Below are 24404 nucleotides of genomic sequence, written 5' to 3' on the forward strand. Positions count from 1 at the left end.
TTGAAAAATGGTGGATTGAAGATCTGCAGATCTAGGGCACTAATATGTTCATCCTACACAAAAGACTGCAGCATATTAAATTCAGACTCAAAGAATGGAACAAGAAGGTCTTTGGTAACATTTTTGTGGATAAAAAGGTAGTGGAAACCAAACTACAGGAACTCAATCAAGCATTGATCACAGAGGGTTTTGATAAAGTCAAAAGTCAGCAAGCTGATAAATACCATCAAGAATGGGTGGAATTATGCAAACAAGAGGAAATATTTTGGAGACAAAAGTCTCGTATTCAATGGCTCAAAGAAGGTGAACGTAATACTAAATTTTTTCATAGATCCACCTTAGCTAGTATAGCTCACAACAGAATCTCTTCGATATTGAATGACAATGGAGAGCTCCAAATCTCTCATAAGAATATCAAAGATGTGTTGGTTCAACATTTTAGAAGTATCACTAAGGAAAATAATCCAAACAAAGAGCAATGCATCATAGAAATTACAAAAAATATCCCTAAGGTAGTCTCAAGAGAGGATAATTTAAACGTAACAAACCAGTCACCGAAGAGGAAGTCAGTGAGGTTATTAAAGACATGCAGAATGGCAAAGATCCTGGTCCAGATGGTTTCAATGTGGATTTTTTTAAGGCTTGTAGGAACATTTTCAAGAAGGACATTCTGAATGTTGTGGAGGATTCCAGAAGAAGCAGGACTATTCTGAGAGCCCTGAACACCTCCTTCATCTCTCTGATCCCTAAACAGGATTCATCCCTGATTGCTAATAATTATAGACCCATTTCTTTATGCAATGTGGTATATAAGATTATATCCAAGGTATTCGCTAGCAAACTCAAACTTCTTCTTCCTTCTTTAATCTCAGGTGAACAATATGCTTATGTGGAAGGCAGACAAATCCTTAATAATATTATTCTAGTCCACGAGACAGTTCACATGCTAACCAACAAAAAATAGGCTGGTATGATCATGCAATTAGATATTGCCAAAGCCTATGACAAGGTAAACTATATCTATATCAAGAGGATCCTTTCTGCTTTTGGGTTTGATCACAACTGGGTCAGATGGGTTATGGCTCTAGTTACCTCTTCCAGCTTTTCTATTCTGGTGAATGGATCTCCCTCAGATATCTTCACTCCTTCTTGGGGCCTCAGGCAAGGTGACCCACTCTCTCCCTTTCTCTTCATCCTCATGATGGAAGGATTGGGCAGAGCCATAAAGCATGCTAAAGCCTTGGGAAAAATTAAGGGCCTTCAATTAATGGAGAATGGTTAGACAATGACTCACCAACAATTTGTGGATGATACAATACTGCATGGAATTCCTACAGTCAAAGAAGCTTCAACATACAAACAAATCCTGAATAACTTTCCCCTGGCTACAAGTATGGAAGTTAATCTCTCCAAATCTAATTTTTTTTTCTTAAATACCAACATTTTAATTTAGAGAAATATCTCCAGAATTCAGGGCTTTCAAAGGGATTCCCTCCCTTCAAAGAATTTGGGAATTCCCCTTACATCCAGGCCCCTGCACAAAAGTATTTCGGAACAGGTGCTCAACAAGATGCAAGAGAAAGTTAAAAAATGGACTATCAGATCATTGAACCTGGACGATAGGTTGATACTGACAAAAGCCGTTCTACAGTCAATCCCGATTTTCTTTTTATCAGCCCTCCCAGCTCCCAAAGGTGTCTTACAGCAATTCAGGAATATCTAGAGAGACATCCTCTAGTGCAAGGAAGAAATAGGCCCTTGTTTCTTGGGATAAAATCTGCAAACCTAAGAGTCACGGGGGTCTAGGCTTAGATGATCAGGAAATTCTAAGTAATGTACTAGGAGCCAAACTCTGGTGGAGATGGGTTAAATAACCAGAATCTCAATGGGCTAAAACTTGGAAAGAAAAGAAAAATATGCAAGTTCATGGCAAAAAAATGATCTTATTAGAATGTTTGGAAACATAAAGGGCTCTTACATCTGGAATAAAGCCTAGGAAAATAGAAGCCTAGTACAAGACTACAATTTCTAGGAAATCAGAGCAGGAGATCTTGCTCTCTTTTGGGAGGACAAATGGCAACAAGAACTAATGTTGTTAAAAGAGGACTATATAATTCTCAAGCAGGAAACAGATTCCCAGGGATTAACCAAAGTTAAAGATTTCTGGAATCTTCCTCACAACTCCAGAAAATGGAGAAATTGTAGAAACATAGACTATAGAGATGACAACCCCCTAAAAACAAAAGCCGAGGCAATTATGAGCATGCGAAGACAAAGAAAAATCCTAGTAACAGAGGGGTAGGATCAGTTAAGATGGGGCCTCAATAAAGAAGGGAGAAGTGTGCAATTCCATAAGAATCTTTTGTTTTAGCTGGGAATTCTTACAGAGGTATAAGCGATCTTTGTACCATAATGAATCATTTTTCCAGCTAAATGTATCAGACATACTGTAATCTTGTTGTAACTTTCGAATAAGTGCCCACACTTCTTCGTCATTCTTCCATTCCTCCCTTGCTTCATTTATCCAATCTGTTTGGATAATAGAAATGGTGCACAACAATGCTTCCACATCCTCATCCTTCCTTGAGAGTGCATCTGCCACCACATTTTGCTTCCCTTTCTTGTAGATGATTTCAAATTCATAACCCAACATCTTTGTGACCCACTTTTGTTGCTCTTCAGAGGATAATCTTTGTTCTAAAAAGTATTTAAGGCTATCATGATCCGTTTTTACCTTGAAGTGTCTTCCCATTAGGTAGGGTCACCATTTCTTAAGTGCATGGAGTATTTCCAACATTTCCTTCTCATAAGTAACTTTGTGTAAAAACTTTCCTTTGATTGGATGACTTTCAAAAGCAATGGGTCTTTCATCTTGCATTAAAACAACACCAATTCCATTTCCTGAAGTATCGCATTCCACAATAAAGGTTTTTGTGAAGTCCGGTGTAGCTAAGACCAGTGCTTGGCACATTGCCTCTTTAAGATGTTTGAATGCCTTTGTTGCTTTTGGAGTCCATGAAAATGCATCTTTCTTCAATAATGTTGTTAGAGGTGCTGCTATTCTCCCATAATTCTTAACAAACTTGCGATAATACCCTGTCAACCAGAGAAATCCTCGCAGATGCTTTATGGATGTGGGAATTTTCCATTCCTTAATGGATTTAATTTTCCTAGGGTCTACCTTAACTCCTTCATGAGATACAATATGACCCAGATATTCCACCTCTTATACTCCAAAGGAACATCTGGATCTTTTTGCGTATAATTGTTTCTCCTCCAATAGTTGTAGCACCGTGTCAACATGTTCAACATGATCCTTCCAAGACTTGTTGTAGATTAGTATATCATCAAAAAATACTAACACAAATTTTCTAGGGAATGGTTTGAAAATTGAATTCATCAAACCTTGAAATGTTGAAGGTGCATTGGTAAGGCCAAAAGCCATGACCAAAAATTCATAATGACCCTCATGAGGTCTAAATGCTATTTTCGGAATGTCTTCAATCTTCATTCTGATTTGATGGTATCCTAAACGAAGATCCAACTTGGTGAAGTAAATTGATCCATGCAATTCATCTAGTAATTCATCAATGACAGGAATGCGAAACTTATCTTTAATAGTGAGCTTGTTGAGCTCCCTATAATCTGGACACATGCGCCATGATCCAACCTTCTTCTGCACCAATACGACTGGAGCAAAGAAAGAACTTTGACTTGGTTGAATTATACTAGCCTCTAGCATTTCTAAAACCATATGTTTAATTTCACTCTTTTGGGCATCGGGATATTTGTACGGCCTGGTGTTTGGAGGAACACTTCCTGGAATCAGATGAATAGCATGATCATGATCACGAATAAGTGGGAGACCTTTGGGAGTCTCAAATACCTTGGAATGATTTTCCAAGACTTTTTGGAGATCTGGAGAAATAGATGATTCCACTGTGGACACATCTAGTGAACATAATTGTGCAATTACACCTTCTTGTTCCTTTTTTAGAAGCCTTGTCATACCGTTAGAGTTGATTATCTTTCCCGGTTTCCCTGCAATACCACTTAATTCAACTTCCTTTCCTTCCACAGAAAATTTCATGAAAAGTTCTTGAAAATTAAAAGCTATTGTACCCAAGGATTGTAGCCATTGGACTCCTAGTACAACATCAGCACCTCCCATTGGAATGGAAAGCATTGGGCTAGTCAATGCATATTCTCCCATGGATAGCTTGATATTATGGCACTTTCCCGAGAAATTTATTGTTCCTCCATTTGCAACCATCACTTGACACTCTGGTGCTAGATATAAGAAGCAATTCATTTCTCTTTCTACCTTACAATGAATAAAATTTTGGGTACTTCCTGAATCAATCAACACTATTACCTTTTTCTTCTTGATTTGCCCTTCTATCTTGATGGTTTGAGGAGTGGTAATTCCCACCAATGCATTACAAGATATGGTCGTATTCATTTCTTCTTTATCTAGGCTTTGTTTCTGGAGTATATCCTCTTCTTTTGACCTTTCTTACTCCTTTTCTTCTTCCTCTTCACAATCTATGTAGAATAATTTCTTCTCAGCACACTTATGACCTTTAGTGTATTTTCTATCACAACTGTAACAAAGTCCTTTTGCTCTTTTTTCTTCCAATTGTTGTGGTGTCAACCTTATAGGTTGTGGAATACTAGTGGCAACAACACTTCCGTCTTTATAGTTGTGAGTGGTATGCTTCCTGGTTGCCATAATTTTGCTTTCCATTTTTCTTGCTAACTTGAATGCCTTCTCTAATGAATCAGGTTCCCAAACGCGAACATCATGTTGGATATTATCCTTTAAATACCCTATGAACACATCAATCCTATGCTCCTCTGGAATATCGTTTACCCTTATGTTCAATTTTCGGAACTCCTCAATGTGCTCCCTTATTGAACCCTTTTGTTTGAGACTTATCAATTGGCTAAAAAAAGTGTTGCTTTTTGTATCCTCATAATGTGCTATCAATTCTTCCGTAAAAATTTCCCAAGTGATAAATTGTTTACGAGAGCAAAGTCATTGATACCACACAAACTGATTTGGTTCCAAATATAAAGTTTCAATACGTACCTTTTGTGTGTTTTGCACATTATTGAGATCGAAAAATTGCTCCATCTATAATATCCATGTTGCGGGATCCTTGCCATCAAACTTCCTCATATCAATTTTTGGAATATGGTGGGTCTTTGATCCAACATTAGAGTCTATGGAATCATGATTAACATTTCTTTTGTTCTCATCATGAGTTTCCTTTACTACCCTTTCACCATTACTGACCCTTTATTATAGCAACTTATTCATATTTATCTTCAATTCTTCCATGTCTGTCTTCAAATCATCCATCTTAGCTTCCACGTCATTCATCTTAGCTTCTACACCTTTCTTTAAACAATCCATATTAGCTTCTACGCCTTTCTTTAAACCATCCATCTTAGATTTTGTTCCTTTTTGTGCAAGGGACAGTTGTTGCACTTGGTCTTGTAATTTTGATATACCATGTTGCATTTCTTCCTCTTCTTCATGAGTCATGCTAGAGCTTTCAGGTTTCTTACTAGGTGTTTGAATTTTCTTTCCTCGAGACATCAGTTACCGATAATAATGCTCTACTATGCCCTTTGAATTCCTTCAAAATAAATTTTCAAACCAAGCTTAAGCAAAAATTTAAGAAAATCTACACACCTCTTTTTCACTTTGTAGGAGCTTGATATTGCCTCTGATGTATCTTTGTACTTTTCAATAATCTAGATCTGAATTTATGACCTGCAGTAACCCTCTATGTCCTCCTTCCAATTCCACAAGTCTAACCCAAATTGGATTATATAAGGAAGAGTTATGTGAAATCTCCCACAGTGACTTGATTATAGACTAGTTCAGTAGAGTGAACTTGTATGATGTACCACAAGTCACTATTTCGACCTCTGGATTTAAAAATGCAAAAAAAAAACTACAGTCCTTCCTCTTTCTGTACCTTCTTACGAAATTTCAATTCAATCCCCAGAGAGAAAGTTATGACGCTTTTCCCCTGGTCACCTGTTTGGAATGTAATTCAGGAGTCTGCAAAAAGACCAACTTCCTCAGATCATATCTCAGCAAATATATTTGCAAACAGCTCTAAAATTCGGACTCGAGATTCAACGTGATTTCTTATCAAATGGGTTTTTTTTGCAACTTTTGAAACGTTTCAGAAAAAACGATATAGTGAAAATACCACGATGACCTGTTTGGAGCAGCGAAACCCTAGAATCCAAAGCTTTGATACCAAATGTTATGAAACCAGCTCAAGAAAAGATAGAAAAGATAGATCAACGTCTTAGAATTCAGCCTCTTCGAGGGGGAAACCTCCTTTACATTACGTAAATGAACAATTATTGGATGATTCAAATGACAAAACCTCCTTTCTATATATAGGAATCTAAGGAGTCACAATATAACCAAGCCGACCTAACAATAATAATATAAAGCCACAAAAATAACAATAGAGGGATTCTATGGGGCACAGTAATAACAATATGGGGATAATAGGGGCACAACAATATTAATAAGGGGTACAACTACAATAGTAATGGGGTAATCACTAGTATTATAGGGACTCAACAACATTTTACATCTAGGGTTTCTAGAATCTCTACTAGGGTTTCATTGTAAACTCTAGCTACAATTATCAAAAATTTAATATAACAACTAAGTTAGGGTTTCAATCACATGAGAGCATATACACCTAAGGTTTCATTCCTATAAATTTAAATTAACTATTATAAAGGTTTTATCATCAACCCTAAATTTTCAATAAACCCTAAAGAGCTCGGGTTTTATCATATGTTATAAATATCATCAACAAACCATAAAAAGTTAGGGTTTTGTAGTGAACCCTAAGGGTTAAAGTTTTACCCGGGTGAAAAAAAGATAGATAGTGTAATAAGGGTTGATTTAATTCAAATATTAAACACCCTAAATAAGAATGTTGATGATTCATAATCGTAGACATGAGAGAATTAGTAATATAAAACTTTTAAAGATAAAGTGATAGTACATTCTTATATGAAAAATATCTACAACAAATCTTATAATCTTAAAGATACCTTCGGTTGATCCTTTTACAAATCTTGTAGGGTTTCCTATTGAAGGGATCCCAATGCAACAAATATTCTTTCTTTTTATTGGAGTCTCCCTCTGAAACAAGCAACAATCCTTAATCTAAGTACCTTTTAGAGCATACTTGCAAAATTTCCTTCCAAGGAAAACACAAGAGAAATGACTTTTGTGTAAAGTGGGGAAGCTCCCTCTAGATCTCACATCAACCTAATCTTTTGGAATATTCCTTTAATTCATCAAAATAACTTAATAAAAATATATATTAAACTTATGGTCCCTAGAAATAAAAAATATTGATCCTAGAGACAAACATAAGCAAAATTATACAATAATAAAAACAATAGCATATACTATGAGTAACGGATATATGAGACTTAATAGAATAAGTCTTTGACATCAGGTTCCTCATTTTAAGACTTCTTTTGAGGATAATGATTAGTAGCAACACTATCTTCATCCCTTTTTCTCTTCTTATTCTTAGAATTATTGGGACATCAGTTCTTATAGTGTCCCATCTTGACATTAAATTACGACTTAAATGCAATTACGAAGGTCGGTACTAGTTACATTTCTGAAAGGGTGGAAGGTGAATATGAAAGATAAAGGCAGTGATCCATATTTAAACAGGAACGCAACAAAATACAGAGATAACCATATACACAAAGATGCAGTGGAAATAATACTTCATTTCATTAATGTAAAATATTGAAATATGCTTACAAACAAAAATGGAAATAAATCAGTGAGGGCGATGGTAGCATATCTCTGAGAAGAGATCTGGTAGCTACATGCCTCTGAACTATGTTACAATGAGACTTGAAGGCCTATTTATTTTTGAGAAACAATGGAAAACCCTTAACATCCCAAAATCTAAACCTAGAAGATGAAACGCCAAATTGTGGGACCCATTTTGGGTAAGTTGATACATCAACTTCCTGGGGTCGTAACTTTGGCACCCGATCTCTATTTGACACGTACAATAGCTCGTTACAAAGATCTATACGAACACTATAACTTTGGGAAGAGAAATTATAGTCCATGGACCTATCTTTCTCCCATATTTCCCCAAAAAACGTTATTTAGGGCCTAAAAACGGCTCCATAAGTTTAGGACCCGAAAAACTGCTAAAAGTAGTAAATTTTGCTACAATTACAGAAACTAGAAAACTAAAAGAGATAGTTGTGGGGGTCCAAATGGGATAGGTGAGCGGCTACCAACATCCACCTGGATCATTCCTCCCCCCTGTTGAGGTATAAAATGTGTCTTTTAAACTCCTGTTTATCCTACATTAATTATCAATCCAGGTTCAATTTTTTATTTCAAGAGTGTAGTTAGTTTGAGGCGGGAAATTTATTTCAAGAATAATGTTTTCTAATTTGCAATATGGTGCTAAATACAAGAGTAAACAGATGCTTGAAATAAAATCTAATTGCAATCAAAAGAAACTTCATGCTCTGAAACTTAAATCATTCACTCAAAAAACTACAACAATTTATTAGTCAAGGATGCAATAGTGATAACTCTTTCCTCTGTCAATTGATATAAATGAAATCAAATATAAAGAAGATCCATAATCTGAGAACTTAGACAGTGATAGCCAATGTCCTTTACAGTTGTTGATCTTACACTCCACACTAAAGCAATTAACTGGAAATGATAGATCACTAATGCTGCTAATAGAAATGTAGTAAAAACGCTCACTGCAAAATACTTAAAAGAAAAAACAAATACTTGTAGGAAAGAAATAACACCTATCTACTATGAGTGAACAACAATGCTAACTTAATAGAAATGAACAACAATGCTAAATGAATAGAAATCTGTAATGAACGAAAGAGTCTGAAGTAAACAACGAAGCTTTATAACCAGAATGAACAACATAAAAACTTAAGTTGTAATGAATAGTAATCTTGTTATGGTGGAAGAAAATGGCAACACGATACAATTATAATTTCATGCATGAAATGATTTCAGGAAAATGTAAAGGAACGAGAAATTACAAAGAAATGCGATTAAAAGCAATGAAAATTAAATCAAATCATTACACGACTGGAACTATAAAATAATGGTACAGTTAGCAAGTGGATCCGCCAGGGCCGGGCCCTTAGCTGCTAGTGAAGCACTGTCGGGCTAATTCAGTAGGAAGGAATGGAACAACAACTGACTTATATATTGATCATATGAAAATGTTTACAAGAAACTGTACTCTGTTTTGATTAACGAGAGTTGATGATCAAAGTAGTAATTACAACAATAAATTCTACAAAATGATAATTCATCCCCCTGGGCTACAAGCTTTGTCCCTTTTTATAATGGCCAAGTGTATATATCAAGAGTACCTATGAGTTTTGAAGCAGTGATCCCTCAGGATCCTTTGATCCTGAGGGATTCACTCTATCACTGATTTCCATTTTATCATTTTGTCTTCTTGCGCTGATGCTGCGCTTTCCCTTTCTTCTCCTGGACTATGTGCTCCAATCTTGATCTTCTTGTCTGGATATAGCTTCCTATGGAAGGGACAACAATTTCTTCTACTTTGTCTTTTCCTCCCGAATAGTGGTTTTCCATTTCCCTCATTTTCTATATAGAAAAAGACAATAATCTATTATTTTGTATCGATCACAAATCTCCTTAATTCTACTATGATTCTTTAACATATTACCATTTTAGAATGTAAAGGAGCTATGGTTCAAAGGAAAAGATAAAGAAATAAATGGCAAATACATACCTTTTCCATCGCTCAACACACCCGCCTGCTTACCCTTTTTCATGCCCTCATGAAAACCATGTAATTTACATGCAAGGTAGTTACGAAATAGGCTGGAGAGGGATTTTCATGAAGTGGTCTAAAACCATTATGTGTAGCTAAAACTTAAAAAATGCACCCTATCTACCCTTCAGGTAATTCATAGATGGACTTATATTCTACTGTAGGATACCAAATAATAGGGCTTCGAAATCTACAACCTAGCCAACATAGACCTTCCATCAAGATGAGGTTACTATATGTGACCGGGCGGTCGATAGCTAACTTAAAATTTTTGTAATTGAATGGTGCTCTGTCCTGAATATTCTAATCAAAGGTCTTCCATCGAAGTTTAGCTCCTGCTACGGCATGGTCTTTGATAGAAAGGAAATATTCTACCCCCTGCTGGACAATGTGTTTGTGGATGGGTCCCAATGCCTGGATCACACTCTCCTTTTTCATTAGGCTTTTATGCTTAGTCCACAGTTGTAATGGGTTTTTCAGTTCACCCCTAACCCAAAGGTATAACCTGTTTTCTTGTCTCTGAATAGTGTTATAGGCCATGATCCACTTTAATTGGTTGATAGCAAACGAAATGAATGCTTGAAACTAGATATCTCCCACAAAAGGACTAGGATTCTTCTCCATTTCCTCTTCCGAGATAAAATTATGCAAATAAAATTCACAAAGTAAACACTGAACTTTGACTCCATAGTGTTTACAACAATTTATAAAATCATCAACAGTTTTAAAATCTATAGGTTTCCCTACCTTAACAGCTTAAATTTTTAACTGCAAATATCTTTCTAATAAAAACAAAGCATAATTTTTGGCAGGGGGCCTACATGTTAGGACATCTGTATATAGAGAACAGAGAATATCCATTTGACTCCTTACTATTTTTAGTCTATTTGTTACCTTTTCAAATTTTTCCTCTACCCTCCGACATTAAATATCGAAGGCCTCACACTTCGATGCATTGATGTTCTTTACTTGTCGCTATAATTTTTGATATTTTTCCTGAGGAACAGTCTCTTCTGTGAGCTTTTCTATAGTCTGTTGAGCCTGTGCCAGATCCTCTTGGAGTTTTACTACCCTAGGGTCATTGTCCGTCGAAACAATTTTGGGTTGAAGATCTACTTGGATCTTCTTATTGCGACATCTGGTTCCTACAATCCATGTCTCTTTATCATAAATTGTCTGGTCAGTCGTGATGCTAGAGGATAGTGCCTCTGTCTAGACATCCTTATTACAGACTGGTGTATCTTCTATTTGGGCCACTGCGTCTGTAACATCTGCATGTTGTTCCTTGTTGTCTTGAATGGGTATGGGCTCGGTTTGAGTCCTCATGGCCTTTATTTTTATGGGGTTTTGTTTGGGTGGCTGCATCTCTTGTTCTTGGGGTTATTTTTGAGATTTTCCCCATTTTTAGGGCTCTCATCTACTATCTGAGTTGTTTTACTACATTTAGTAGCCTTTGTTGTTCCTTTTGCAGCCTCTTAATTTCATTCATCTTCTTCTTCTTTTTATTGGGAGGAACAGTTGTTTCCTTGATTGGACTTGGCTGCTCAGCTAGGTTTTGTTCTTCAGGGACTGTGCCGTCACCCTAGCTTGTTTCCATATTTTCTGTTTGGAACACTTCTTCAGTGTTCTCGTCATCCTCATTAGGTTCCTCAGGGGAGGTAACCCTGGTTTTATCTGCCACTTCCCGAGTGGCTTCTGCTTCTTCTTATTCCTCGTCATTGATCTCCTCAGATGCACTCTTACTGTGAACAAAGTGTTCCCGTGATTGTGCTTCTTCTTCTTCATCATCGTTCATCTCCTTGGATGCACTCTTACTATGATCAGAGTGTTCCTGTGATTATGCTTCCTCAATATTGAGGTTGAGCGGGCTCTGGGGTTGAATATACTCACCCATATTAGCAAAAATTTGGGCCAATTCATCTTCCTACACTACACTTTGTAGTGGACTTGTGCTGGAGGTTACGGGAAGTTCTTCTTCCTCGCTTTCTTCCTCACTAGAGTGCTTAGTTTCTTCCTCCAATTCCTCTTCCAATTCTTCTTCCACGTTTCCCCTCCTTCGAGATGTGGGGGTTGCTCATCCTCGGAGCCCTGTATTTCTAAGGGTTGGCTACTGTTATCTTGGAGATTTCCCAACATTTCCCTGCTTCTCCCCAATCTCGAGGACTGTCTACATTTCTGTGGTCTAGTTGATGTCATGGTGGTTCTTTTTTTTTTCGGAGCTGGTAAGGCCAATCCCCCGTCTATTGAAAATACCAATTCTTCCCAACTAGTTTGCTACTAAGTAAGACTATAATTGACTATTAATCGAATTAAACCATGATGACTTACTACCATTTCTGTATGACATGATTTCCTTATGCTCCGAGCAGTGTCATTCAATAAAAAATTTAAATGTGTAGGAAAATTTACAGCACATCTCTGTCTTAATACTACTAATAATTTGATATGACGTGGTCTTACCACATCCTTTCTCCCATCGCATGTGATGCAGCTTTTCACTATTCTGGCTAATTTTTCCCATGGTTCTCCTAGGGTTATAGGCATGACTTCTTTTCCTTTGACGGTAAGATTCTGTCCTTCGTCCCGAAAGATAGTTATGGCCTCTTGAAGTCTCACTTTTTTCTGGGTCCATATTGGTCCAACAGCTGGTAGTCCAGATACTTCAGTAGTTACCGCATCTGTTACTATTATTTCCCTTCCCCTAACCATGGAACGATCTTCCTGCAAATTCTCCAGAAATTCGATGGCCACCGTTTCATGGGACTGTTGTAGTCGGGTAAGGTAGGTAATCCATCCTGCTTTCTCTAGAATTCTTGTGTAGCATTAGAAATTGTCATCACCTGCTGTTTGCTGCATACTGATCTTCCTCCCATTTTGTCTAAGCTTAGCAGACTGTTAATTTTTATAGAGCAAAACACAGAAATGACAATGGAAAAGAAAAGTTGTGCATATTCGAAAATATCAATATCGTTAAACTTGCTATTTCCGAGATCTAGTGGAGTCATAGTACCTCCAAATAGGGAATTGCCACCTATGCCAGTATATTTTGGAGGTCACCTATACCCCCACGAAATATGATAGGTTGTCCTCGATAGGCAAATGGAGGAGCAGCGTACTAGACAACAATCATACAGTAAAAAAAGGGAACGGCGTATATATCCATGACATGATTGCAAAAATTAGCGAATTACTGAAATCGAGGCTTATGATGAAAATTGCAAATAGATATGGAAATGCTATGAAATGATGCAAAAAATAGGGAAGAGGACAACTGTCGTAAGTAAAAATGCTTAAGCGGTCATTATCCACTTTAACCATCATGATTGATTTTCAAATAATATTTCATGTGTAAGAGGTTTGAAAGGGTTTTAAAACATAATCTCATTTGAAATCAAGATAAGGATATAAGAAAAGGGTTTATAATGGCTATTGATGTGTGAGAAATATGACTATAATACCATCAACAGAGCTTTGTTGACCACAGGTGTTCATAACCTTGACAAAGTTACTTTTTCAGCCTTTGACCATAATCCTTTATGTATGTCTAGGAAAGTGCTTTGTGATGTCAAAATGGGGGTCATTGTGCTGGCTTGGTAACCAGATGAATCACAATGCCATTCAGTAGGAAGAAGTGAAAGGTGGGCAGGCCGGCTCGTGATGAGACCTCTTGTTCCAAGGACTTTTTTATTTTTCTGATGTGCCTCTTGGATCATATCCCTGGTGTGGTGGCCATAGTGGGAATGCCACTTCACTTCATCCTTATGATCATGGTAGGCTGGGTCTTAATGAGACCCCTTATCCTTCTTCTGACAAATCATAGAATTGTTAGTAATCATATAGATATATATTTCTTCTTCTTCTTCTTTTCTTTTTCTTTTATATAGCACTTTCCTATTTATATACATAGGATGGCTCAACATTCCTTAAGAGTAGGGATGATAGAAGAAGTCTGAACATCTCAATAGAATAAAATATGCCCTTATTCTTATTCAATAATAATGATCAAAGAGAATTATGAAGATTAGGGAAGAACCAACAAGATAAAAGTAACCAATCAAATTAGTTTTAGTGAAAACAAAGACAGAAAAGTGATATAAATAGTTGTGTCCTTTCCTCTTTTCTCTTATCAATACAAAGCTATTTCTCTAAAGATAATGATTTTTCTTTAGTTTGTTGATTTCAGTATCCTCTAGTTTTTTTGTCCTTGCATAAATTTATATTTGTGCCTTGAAGAAATCATGAGCAGTGAACCATCATTCACAAAAATTCTCTAAGTGATGTTCTTTAAGAAGCACACATACAAAAAATGCACTCAAAAAGTGTTGTTCCTTAGATGGAACAGTTTTCGTTCCTTAAGAGGAACATCAAAGAGAACATTTGCAAGAAAAACTACGGTTCCTTTAAGAGGAACAACAGACAAAAGAAAATTTTAAACTTAAAATTGTTGTTCCTTAAGAGGAACAACAGTTGTTCCTTAAGAGGAACAACAGTTGTTCCTTAAGAGGAACAAAAGTTGTTCCTTAAGCGGAACAACAAATAAAGCAAGCGCGAAATGAAATACCGATCCTTCGGTGGAATAGCCTAAGAACATTCCAAATCGAGACTGTTGTTCCTTCAGAAGGAAGAAAAGAAAATAAAAAATGTGAAGGGGGCTGTTCCTTTAAAAGGAACAACAAAAACAATCTAGCAGAAGTTTTGCTCCTTTAAGAGGAACAACAAAAACAATCTGGTGGAAGTGTTGCTCCTTTAAGAGGAACAACAAAAATAATCTGGCGGAAGTGTTGTTCCTTTAAGAGGAACAACAAAAATGCAAGCGGAAGTGTTGTTTCTTAAGAGGAATGACTATTGTTCCTTAAAAGGGACGACAATTGTTCCTTTAAAAGGGACAGCAAAAATAATCACATGGAAGTGTTGTTCCTTTAAAAGGAACAACAAAAATAAAGACACAAAAAGTGATGTTCTCTAAGAGGAATGGCTATTGTTCCTTTAAAAGGAACAACAAAAATAAACACACAGAAGTGTTGTTCCTTTAAAAGGAACAACAAAAGTAAACATGCAAATGTGTTGTTCCTTAAGAGGAATGGTTGTTGTTCCTTTAAGAGGAACCGTAGTTATTCCTTTAAAAGGAATAGCAAAAATAAACATGCAAATGTGTTGTTCCTTAAGAGGAACGGTTGTTGTTCCTTTAAGAGGAATAGCAGTTGTTCCTTTAAAAGGAATAACAAAAATAAACAAGGGTGTGGAAATGTTGATCCTTCGAAGGAATAGCAGCTATTCCTTTAGAGGAACAACGGTTGTTCCTTTGAAAGGAACATAAAATATTATGAAATACGTAGAAATGTTGTTCCTAAAGAAGAATGCTTGTTGTTCCCTTAGAGGAACAATAGTTGTTCCTTTAAAAGGAATAGCAAACAAATGTAAGCACTCAAAACTGTTGTTCCTTAAGAGGAACAGCTATTGTTCCTTCGAAGGAACAACAACTTTTCCTTAAGAGGAACAACAATAAAAATTTGTAAATAAACAGTGTATACAGGCAAAATTAAAGAGAAAAATTTATATAAAAAATTCAGAAACAAAAGAATTATTCAGTGAACTACTGCTGAGGAGGGGTTATCTTCCTCAGCAAGAATATGCATAGTGGAATCTTCCTGTAAATGTTGGTAAAAGGATTCCCGAGTGAGGCGTTTTTGGTAAAGTTGCACTCGATGACCATTTTCTTTGAACGAATGTCCAGATCCATCAATGGTAGTCAATATAATGGTGCCATTGTCATGTACTTTCTGTATCTCATAAGGTCCAAGCCATCATATCTGGAGTTTTCTTGGGAAATCCTAAAACCTAGAATCGTATAGGAGTGCCCAATCTCCTTCGTGGAAGATTTTATTTTTGATAAGGGCGTCGTGTCATTTTTCTCTCTGATGTTGAATTAATGCAGTGTGTTGAAGAGCTGAGAGCATAATTTCATCTAGCTAGTTGATTTTTTGTAATCTGCTAGTTTGGGCTTCATTTAAATTCAAACCCACCTCCTGTGTTCTTCTTAATGTTTGTATTTCGAATTCTATTGGAAAGATGGGTTCTTTTCTAAATACTAGTTGATATGGTGAATGGCTGGTGGTATTTCTCCACATTGTTCGGTATGCACAAAAGGCCTCTAGCACTCTTGAAGCCCAATCATGCCTGTGTGATGCAACTGTTTTTGTCAGTATTTCTTCTATCACTTTATTCGTGCTCTCTACATGGCCATTTGCCTGTGGGTGATATGGGGTGGTAATTTTGTGTTGAATGTGGTAATTTTTTTAATGTTGCAACGATTTTATTACCTACAAATTGCGGTCCTCCATCTGTGATTATGTCCCTTGGGAGGCCATATCACACAAATATTTGGAAAAGGAAATGTATTATAGAATCCTCTGTAGCTCTTAGAAGCGCCTCTACTTCTACCCATTTGGTAACATACTCTGTTGCTACTATAATGTATGTTTTCTGATTTGATGATGGGTTAATCAGACTAATAAAATCGAGTGCCCAACGCTCAAATGGCTCGATTACTAATTGTGGATTTAACGGTATTTCATCGGACTGTCTAGGGCGTCCCGCTCTTTGGCAACTATCACAGACTTAAACAAATTTCTTATCATCTTTAAAGATTGTAGGCCAGTAATAGCCTATTTGTAAAACCTTGTGACCAATCCTATAGTTTGTGAAATGTCCACCACATGGTCCATCATGGTAAGCTTTCAGAATGTCAAATATTTCATCTTCGCGAATGCATATTTAGATGTGCATATCCTCCCCTACATGAAATAGGTAGCCCCCGATCCAAGAAAATCAGATACTACACTGCACTATCTATTTTTGTTTGGGCGTTAAATGCTTGGGTAATTTACCTACTGGTAAATAATTTGCAACATCAGTGTACCATGGTGTTCTGACAATAACAACAAATAAATGTTCATCTAGGAATTAATCTTCTACTACTGCTGTGTTCACTGGCTTTGGCATTCGTGAGAGAAAATTAGCTACAGGATTATATTTTCCAAGTCGATATTTTATTGTGATGTCAAATTCCTTTAATAAAATCAACCATCTTGTTACTCTACCATTTATAACTGGTTTATTTGCTAAGTATTTTATGGCAGGGTGATCTGTACATAAAACTACATGATACCTAGTTATATAATGTCTAAACTTATTTACATCATGTATTACAACTAAAAATTCTTTTTCAGTCACAATATAGTTTAATTCAGTAGGAGATAGATTCTTGCTAGTATAATAAATTGCATATGGCTTTTTATCTTCTTCCTGCCCAAGGACTACTCCAATAGTTGTGTCTGAAGCATCAGATAAAATTTGGAATGGAAAATCTCAATTTGGGCCCCTTAGCACGAGGGTTATCGATACAAGCTTTTTTAGATCCTCAAAAGCACGGTCACACTTATCTATCCAAATAAAATCAACATTTCTAGTTAGTGCGTATAGAGGTGCAACTATTTGAAAAGAAATGCTCTATGAATCTTCTATAATAACTAGAAAATCCCAGAAAACTGCGTACCTTTGTTTGTGTGGTAGGAGTAGGTATTAACAAAATTATCTAAATTTTAGCTGGATCTAATTTTATTCCATCTGCTGAGATATAATGACCTAATATGAGTCCCTCAGTCATCATCATATGACACTTTTCATGGCTCAAGCAAAGCCTGGTGGAAATACATCTTTGTAGCACCTTTTCCAATGTGTCTAGTGCTAGCTCAAAATCATCTCCATATGGTGTGAAATCATCCATATATACTTCGATCCCTTCATTTATTAAATATGAAAAGATGCTGAGGATGGTCCTCTGAAATTTGGTAGGGGCATTGCATAGGCGAAAGGGCAGGACTCTGTAAGAAAATGTTCCCCAAGGACAGGTAAAAGTAGTTTTATCCTGGTCTTCAGGGGGAATCTGGATCTGATTGTATCCACTGAAACCATCTAAGAAAGAAAATAATTTCTTTCCGGCTAACGTGTCTAATACCTAATCAATGAATGGAAGGGGAAAGTGGTCTTTCTGGGTTGCTTTGTTTAATTCTCTGTAGTCTACACATATCCTCCACTTTCCATTCTTCTTTTGCACCACTACTAGTGGAGAGACCCACTTGCTGTTAGATATTGGGTAAATAAAGTTTACATCTAAAAGTTTTTGTAATTCAGCTTTCACAATATCCTTAAGATGAGGGTTTAGACTTTGTTGGGTTTGGTGAACTGGTCTAGCATCCTTTTCTATATAAATGTGGTCCGCACACAGCTGGGGATCAATTCCTTTCATGTCCAGGTAATCCCATGCAAATGCTTCCTTGTATTTTCTCAGTAGTTGGACCAGCTTTTCTTCTTGTTCAGGAGTCAGGTTTTTGTTAATGTTCAAGGTTTTTCCTGGCTCAATATCTATAGTTTTGTTGTTTGAAACAGAGGTAGTAGGTATTGATTGATCATGAGTGTCTTTGAGGGGATCTTCTTCTAGTTCGTTATCAAATGTTGCCTCTATCATGTGACATTGGACATGGGATCTGGTTTCTGGTTAGTTAATGAAATTGTTAATGTTGTCATCCTCTATTTGGTCTTTAAATTCGAGGGCATCTTCTATGGTTAAAGGCGATCTAATGTTTTCTGTGAGATATGATACAAGTTGTTTTTTAGTTTTCATTATTGTTAGGCTTGGTTGGGCTAGAGGGTATAAAGCTAAGTTCTTGACATTACTCCCTCTAGTTATAGTCATACTGCCTTATTGGCAGCCAATGTAAGCATTAGCAGTTGCTAGCCAAGGTCTACGTAAGATTAAAGGGTGTCCATCTAGCCAGTTTTTGGGATTAATTATTAGAAAGTCTACAGGGTATTCGTAGGAGTCTACAGAAACCATTATATCATGTAGTGTGTCTTCTGGTCTGATTACCAATCGATCAGCCAACTCCAATAAGGTTGTGGTTGGATCTAATGATGTAATACGAAGCTTTTAACAAGTCGTGGTTGTTAGGATATTGATTGCAGCTCCTAAATAAACTAAGGCATTTGGAAAGGAGTGTCCATTGATTTTCACTGTAACTATAGGATTCCCTGTGTCCTCATATTTTACGGGTGCCTCTCTTCCTGATAGTAAGTCAGATAGGGTTCCGACTACTTGGACAGTTGGGTTAGTTGTTATTCTCCTCTTTGGATTTTTTATACATAACTCTTTGATGGTTTTTGCGTAGATTGGGATATCTTGGATAGCCTATAAGAGTGGGATCTTTATACATAAATTTCTTAGTTCTCCCAGAAGATCAAAGTCATGATGTTCTATTGGTTGTGGTATGATTAGTCGTTATGGGAATGGGGGAGAAGAAGTGGTTTCTTGGTCGTGAGTTTGTTATCTAACAACATCCTCTTCTTGTAGTGGTTGTTCTAAAGGTAATGGATTTTCAACTTGAGAATTTTTATCTCCCTCAGTTTCTATTATGCGCCTATACCTTAATTGAAGGTCGTTGCACTCCCTTAACTTGGTTTCTAGCTCTAGTGCTTCGATTATTTGAACAGATTAAACTGGTCTATTATTAGGGTTCAGGTTGGGTTGGGCTGGGAGTTGCGGTCTTAAGTTGGTCTGGGGATTTTGTTGCAATGTATATGGTGCTGGCAGTGTAGGTTGAGGGAGAGGAATTTTTCCAACTGGATGATTTATCGGTCTTTCCCAGGTTTGACTCTGCGAGGTGGAGGGTGACCATTGTGTCAGATACACATTATTTTGCCAAAATGGTGGACAGTAAGGAAAGTTCAGCCAATTGGTTTGATTTGTTTGATTTGGCCATGGTGATGTGGAAAATGGCTACTGTGACCAACTGGGGAAAGGTGGCTAATTTTGCCACATTCCATTATATTGCTGAGCATTATACTCAGGAGACTCAAAAGAAGAGGATGGATTGATAGGCATACCTGTTCGTCGTGGCTGCCATTGACGGTGCTGATTGAGTAGGTATGCTCGTTTTGTTTCTTCTTCCACTTCCTTGTAGACTGCTTTCAATGCCGAGAGTGAGGGGAAACTTTCTGTGGAGTGATCTTTCATGCAGATGGTGCAGAATTGGATTGTATCCAGTGGGCACTCTTTATGGCTGTGCTTCTTTCTACATCTTGGGAAGAATATTGCCAGATTTTTCTCTGCTTCTGCTTGCTTTTGTTTAGCTTGCATAATGTCGAGCTGCGTTGTTAGAGACCCTAGAATATCGGTTTTGAAATCTTCTAGTAGATTGATGATTTTTGCACGAGTTATCCCTCCATCAGAGATCTTGTTATCGATTTTAATCATGTCACACTCTGCTGGTTTTAGTCTTGTGCTGCCTCTCGAACTCCTGATACATAAACCAATAATGCCAGCAAAATTTTCCTGATATATGTCACCTTTGCCCATAATGTTTAATGTTTCAACCCATTGTTTTTGGAAATAATACTGAAAGGGGGGGGTGAATCAGTATTATCAAATCAATATAACTTTTCACTTTCCATATTAAGATTCATATGTGATGCAACAAGTATATATCCAGTAAACATATGATTCAGTTAGTTGATCTCTAATGAGTGCATCAGAACCTTATTAACCATATGAGCAGTAAACTGAAGCAGTAAAATAGAACAGATCATCACACACAAGAATCACACATGAACACCATGATGTAAGGTGGAAACCCAATGTGGGTGAAAACCACCTGCTGCAAGTTGTTTCAATCTTCTTTAATAAGAAATACCTTTTACAATAGTTCTGGACTGGTGCAGACTTATACCAATACACAGGATTCTACCTGCAGAAGGCTACAACCTTCTCTCGTTCTCCAAACTCTCCTAGAAGGGAGCTACAACCCCCTTTGCTCTTGTACTAGCCGATCAATTTACTAGTATGCAGGTTGCTACCTGCTGAAATGCTCCAACCTTTACTTATTTTCCAGCTGCTACTAGAAGGGAGCTACCACCCCCTTGGCTCTTGTACTAGCTAATGTACTAGTACGTAGGTGCTGACCTACTGAAGGCTACAACCTTCTCTTTCTTCCTCCAAGTACCACATTTCATAAATTTTTAGACTGGATCCATGAACATCAACCAATCATCAAGTATTTCTGCATCAAACAATCTCCTTTTCACCAATTAGCACTGAATCAAGTAGACACTTCTCTGAAAGATGTACCCAAAACACATTTACAGTAACCACACACCAAATTCTGGACCCAGAACACTGCAGCAATAAACAGAAGTAGCTAGATCACAACTAAAAAGATATAATCTACTTCAACAACCTGAAACCTGCATGCATACACTTCTGTGCTTGGAACAACCTATGTATATGTTGTTTGCATTCACTGAACCAGCATATATACGCGCCTTTGCTTCACTGAACCTGTGTACAGATCTATAAAGGATAATTCACTCTTTCAAATATTCAGACACTAATTAACCCAGATTATCAGCTTTATAGATCAAGCATGCGCCACATATAACAGATCAAAATCATACAAAGATATTATCATTCAAGCTTAAGGATTATGACCCATCAATAAAACTTATCCTTCTTTATGCGCTAAGGTTCCTCCTTCATTCAGATCCAGATCTGCACCATAACCCAATCACAAATATTTCAGATCTAACACTTATTAGATATTCAATTCATTCGATGATCCTTTGCCAAATGATCTCCTTCCTCTTTTATAGTCTTAGGCCTTTCACAATACCATGGTCCAAAACCATAATAGCACAATACCATGAACCAAATACTTGGGATCAACACTTTTGGATGCAATACCATGGACCAAAACCATAGGATCAAAAACTGTCGGACTAATACCATGAGCCAACCATGAAAGTGCGTGAACTTTTCTCTTCATGAAAGGAACTTTTCCCTGCATGAAAGTGCGTGAACTTTTCTCTATATGAAAGAAACTTTCCTTTGCATGAAAGTGAGTGAAATTTTCTCTACATGAAAGAAACTTTCTCTGCATGAAAGTGCGTGAACTTTTCTCTACATGAAAGAAACTTTTATCTTCATGAAAGTGCATGAACTTTGTTGCACTATAATTTATCATCTGAGATGAGTGGGTTGCCATCAAGTACAACATATGTAACATAATGCCAACAATTGCTCCTTCATCCCTTTAATTAATGTAGCTTTTAACACATAATCAGGTTAGGATCAATATGCATAAGGTGATCTCTGAATATTGTATTGGAAGGGTTATATATATTCCTCCAATGTTTCATTAGGTCTGGCTCTCATTTGAAATATTTCATCCTTTAATTCTTTAGAACTACAATAATCCTGATATTTCTTTAGAAAAGCACCTTTCATCTAATCCCAGTCGTTTATAACCCCTCCACCTAACCACATAAACCATCGTAAAGCTACTCCTTTTAATGTGGAGGGAAATAATTCTAGCTTTTGCAGATTGGTGGTATAGTCATACCCCTGGCATAATACATCGAATTCAAACAGAAATGCATCTAGATCTTTCAATGTTATGCCATGGAATGTAGGAATATGCTGGAGAGGAATGACCTTCATAGGTGCATTAACTGCAGTATCTACAATGGGATATTGCAGTGTGGAGGTTTGAGGTGTTTGCTGGTTCTAGGCCATTTGATCAAATATGTGCCAATATCCTTTTGGGATTTCTAGGAAGTTATTCCTAGGCTTACTAGAAGGAGTAGGAATGGCCTTAACAACACTTCCTTAGCCTGGGATAATGAGTGTTCCTTGTTGAACTATTATCTGGGGGATTTTGGCTCTTCAGGTTCATCAGCTTTGTTTTGGATGATCTTGACAGCACTTCCCTTATCTGGGCTGCTTAGTGTTTGAACTACCTCAAGAGGGGATCTTGGTTCTTCTATTTCCCCTGTTCCTCCTCCTACTTCATAGAGATTACTAGAGTTCCCTTCTTGTAAAGAAATTGGGTGAGAATTCTCAATTTCTTGAAAATCTTGCTCAATTTCTTCTATTTAGCTATGTACCTTAGCAAAGGCTACAGATGGTGATTCTGTGGCCTGAAGGGAGCTAGTAGGTTGTCTAGAAGCAACTTTTCTAGGGCCTACTAATGGTTGAGATTCTGCTTTCTTGATGATATCGTCTATAAAGGTCGATCGGCCAAGGGTCACCGGTCCCTTAGCTTTATTAGGCTTGGGTAGTAGTTTTGGATTCTTTTCAGGCTTTCTCTGCTTAGTAATGCACACAAGTCAAATACTTATTTCTACCGAAAGTAATAAACAAATATACAGGAAAGCGGGTGGGGGACTAGGGCTGTTACATGCTCCATACAGAGGTTCTTACCTTCTGTTTTTAATACCCAATTCTCTCCTAGCATGAACTTATCAAATGCACACTACTATTTAAAAAAAAAAATGGCTACACTCCCCCCAACAATGGCGCATAATGTTGAGGTATAAAAGTTGTCTTTTTAACTCCTATTTATCCTACATTAATTATCAATCCAGGTACGAATTTTTATTTCAACAGTGTACTCAGTCTGAGGCAAACAATTTATTTTAAGAGTAATGATTTCTAATTTGTAGTACAGTGCTAAATACAAGAGTAAATGGATGCTTGAAATAAAATCTAATTGCAACTAAAAGAAACTTAATGCTCTGAAACTTAAATCATTCACTCATAAAACTACAACAATTTATCAGTCAAGGATGTAGTAGTGATAAATCTTTCCTCCATCAACCGATATAAATGAAATCAAATATAAACAAAATCCACAATCTGAGAACTTAGACAGTGATAGCCAATGTCCTTTACAGTTGTTGATCTTACACTCCACACTAAAGCAATTAACTGGAAATGATAGATCATTAATGCTGCTAACAGAAATGTAGTAAAAAAGCTGATTGCAAAATACTTAAAAATCAAAACCAAATACTTGCACGAAAGAAATAACACCTATCTACTATGAATGAACAACAATGCTAACTTAATAGAAATGAACAACAACGCTAAATGGAAATGAACAACAACGTTAACTTAATGGAAATGAACAACAATGCTAACTTAATAGAAATGAACAACAATGGTAAATGAACAACAATCTATAATGAATGGCAGAGTCCAAAGTGAACAACGAAGCTTTATAACCAGAATGAATAGCATAACAATTTAAGTTGTGATGAATAGTAATCTTGTTATGGTGGAAGAAAAGGGAAATGTGATCCAAATACAATTTCATGCATGTAACAATTTCAGGAAAATGTAAAGGAATAGGAAATTAGAAAGCAATGCAATTCAAAGCAATGAAAAGTAAATCAAATCATCACATGACTGGAACTGTAAAAAAATGGTACAGGTAGCAAGTGGATCCACTAGGGCCGGGCCCTTAGCTTCTACTGAAGCACTGCCAGGCTAATTCAGTAGAAAGGAATGGAACATCAACCGACTTATATAATGATCATATGTAAATTTTTGCAAGCAATTGTACTTTGTTTTGATTAACGAGAGTCGATGATCAAAGTAGCAATTACAACAATAAATTCTGCAAAATG

Source organism: Pinus tabuliformis, chromosome 2_1 (genome assembly GCF_031772625.1).
Source record: "Pinus tabuliformis cultivar Carrire ecotype Pingquan chromosome 2_1, CPIR1, whole genome shotgun sequence".
Lineage (NCBI taxonomy): Eukaryota > Viridiplantae > Streptophyta > Pinopsida > Pinales > Pinaceae > Pinus > Pinus tabuliformis.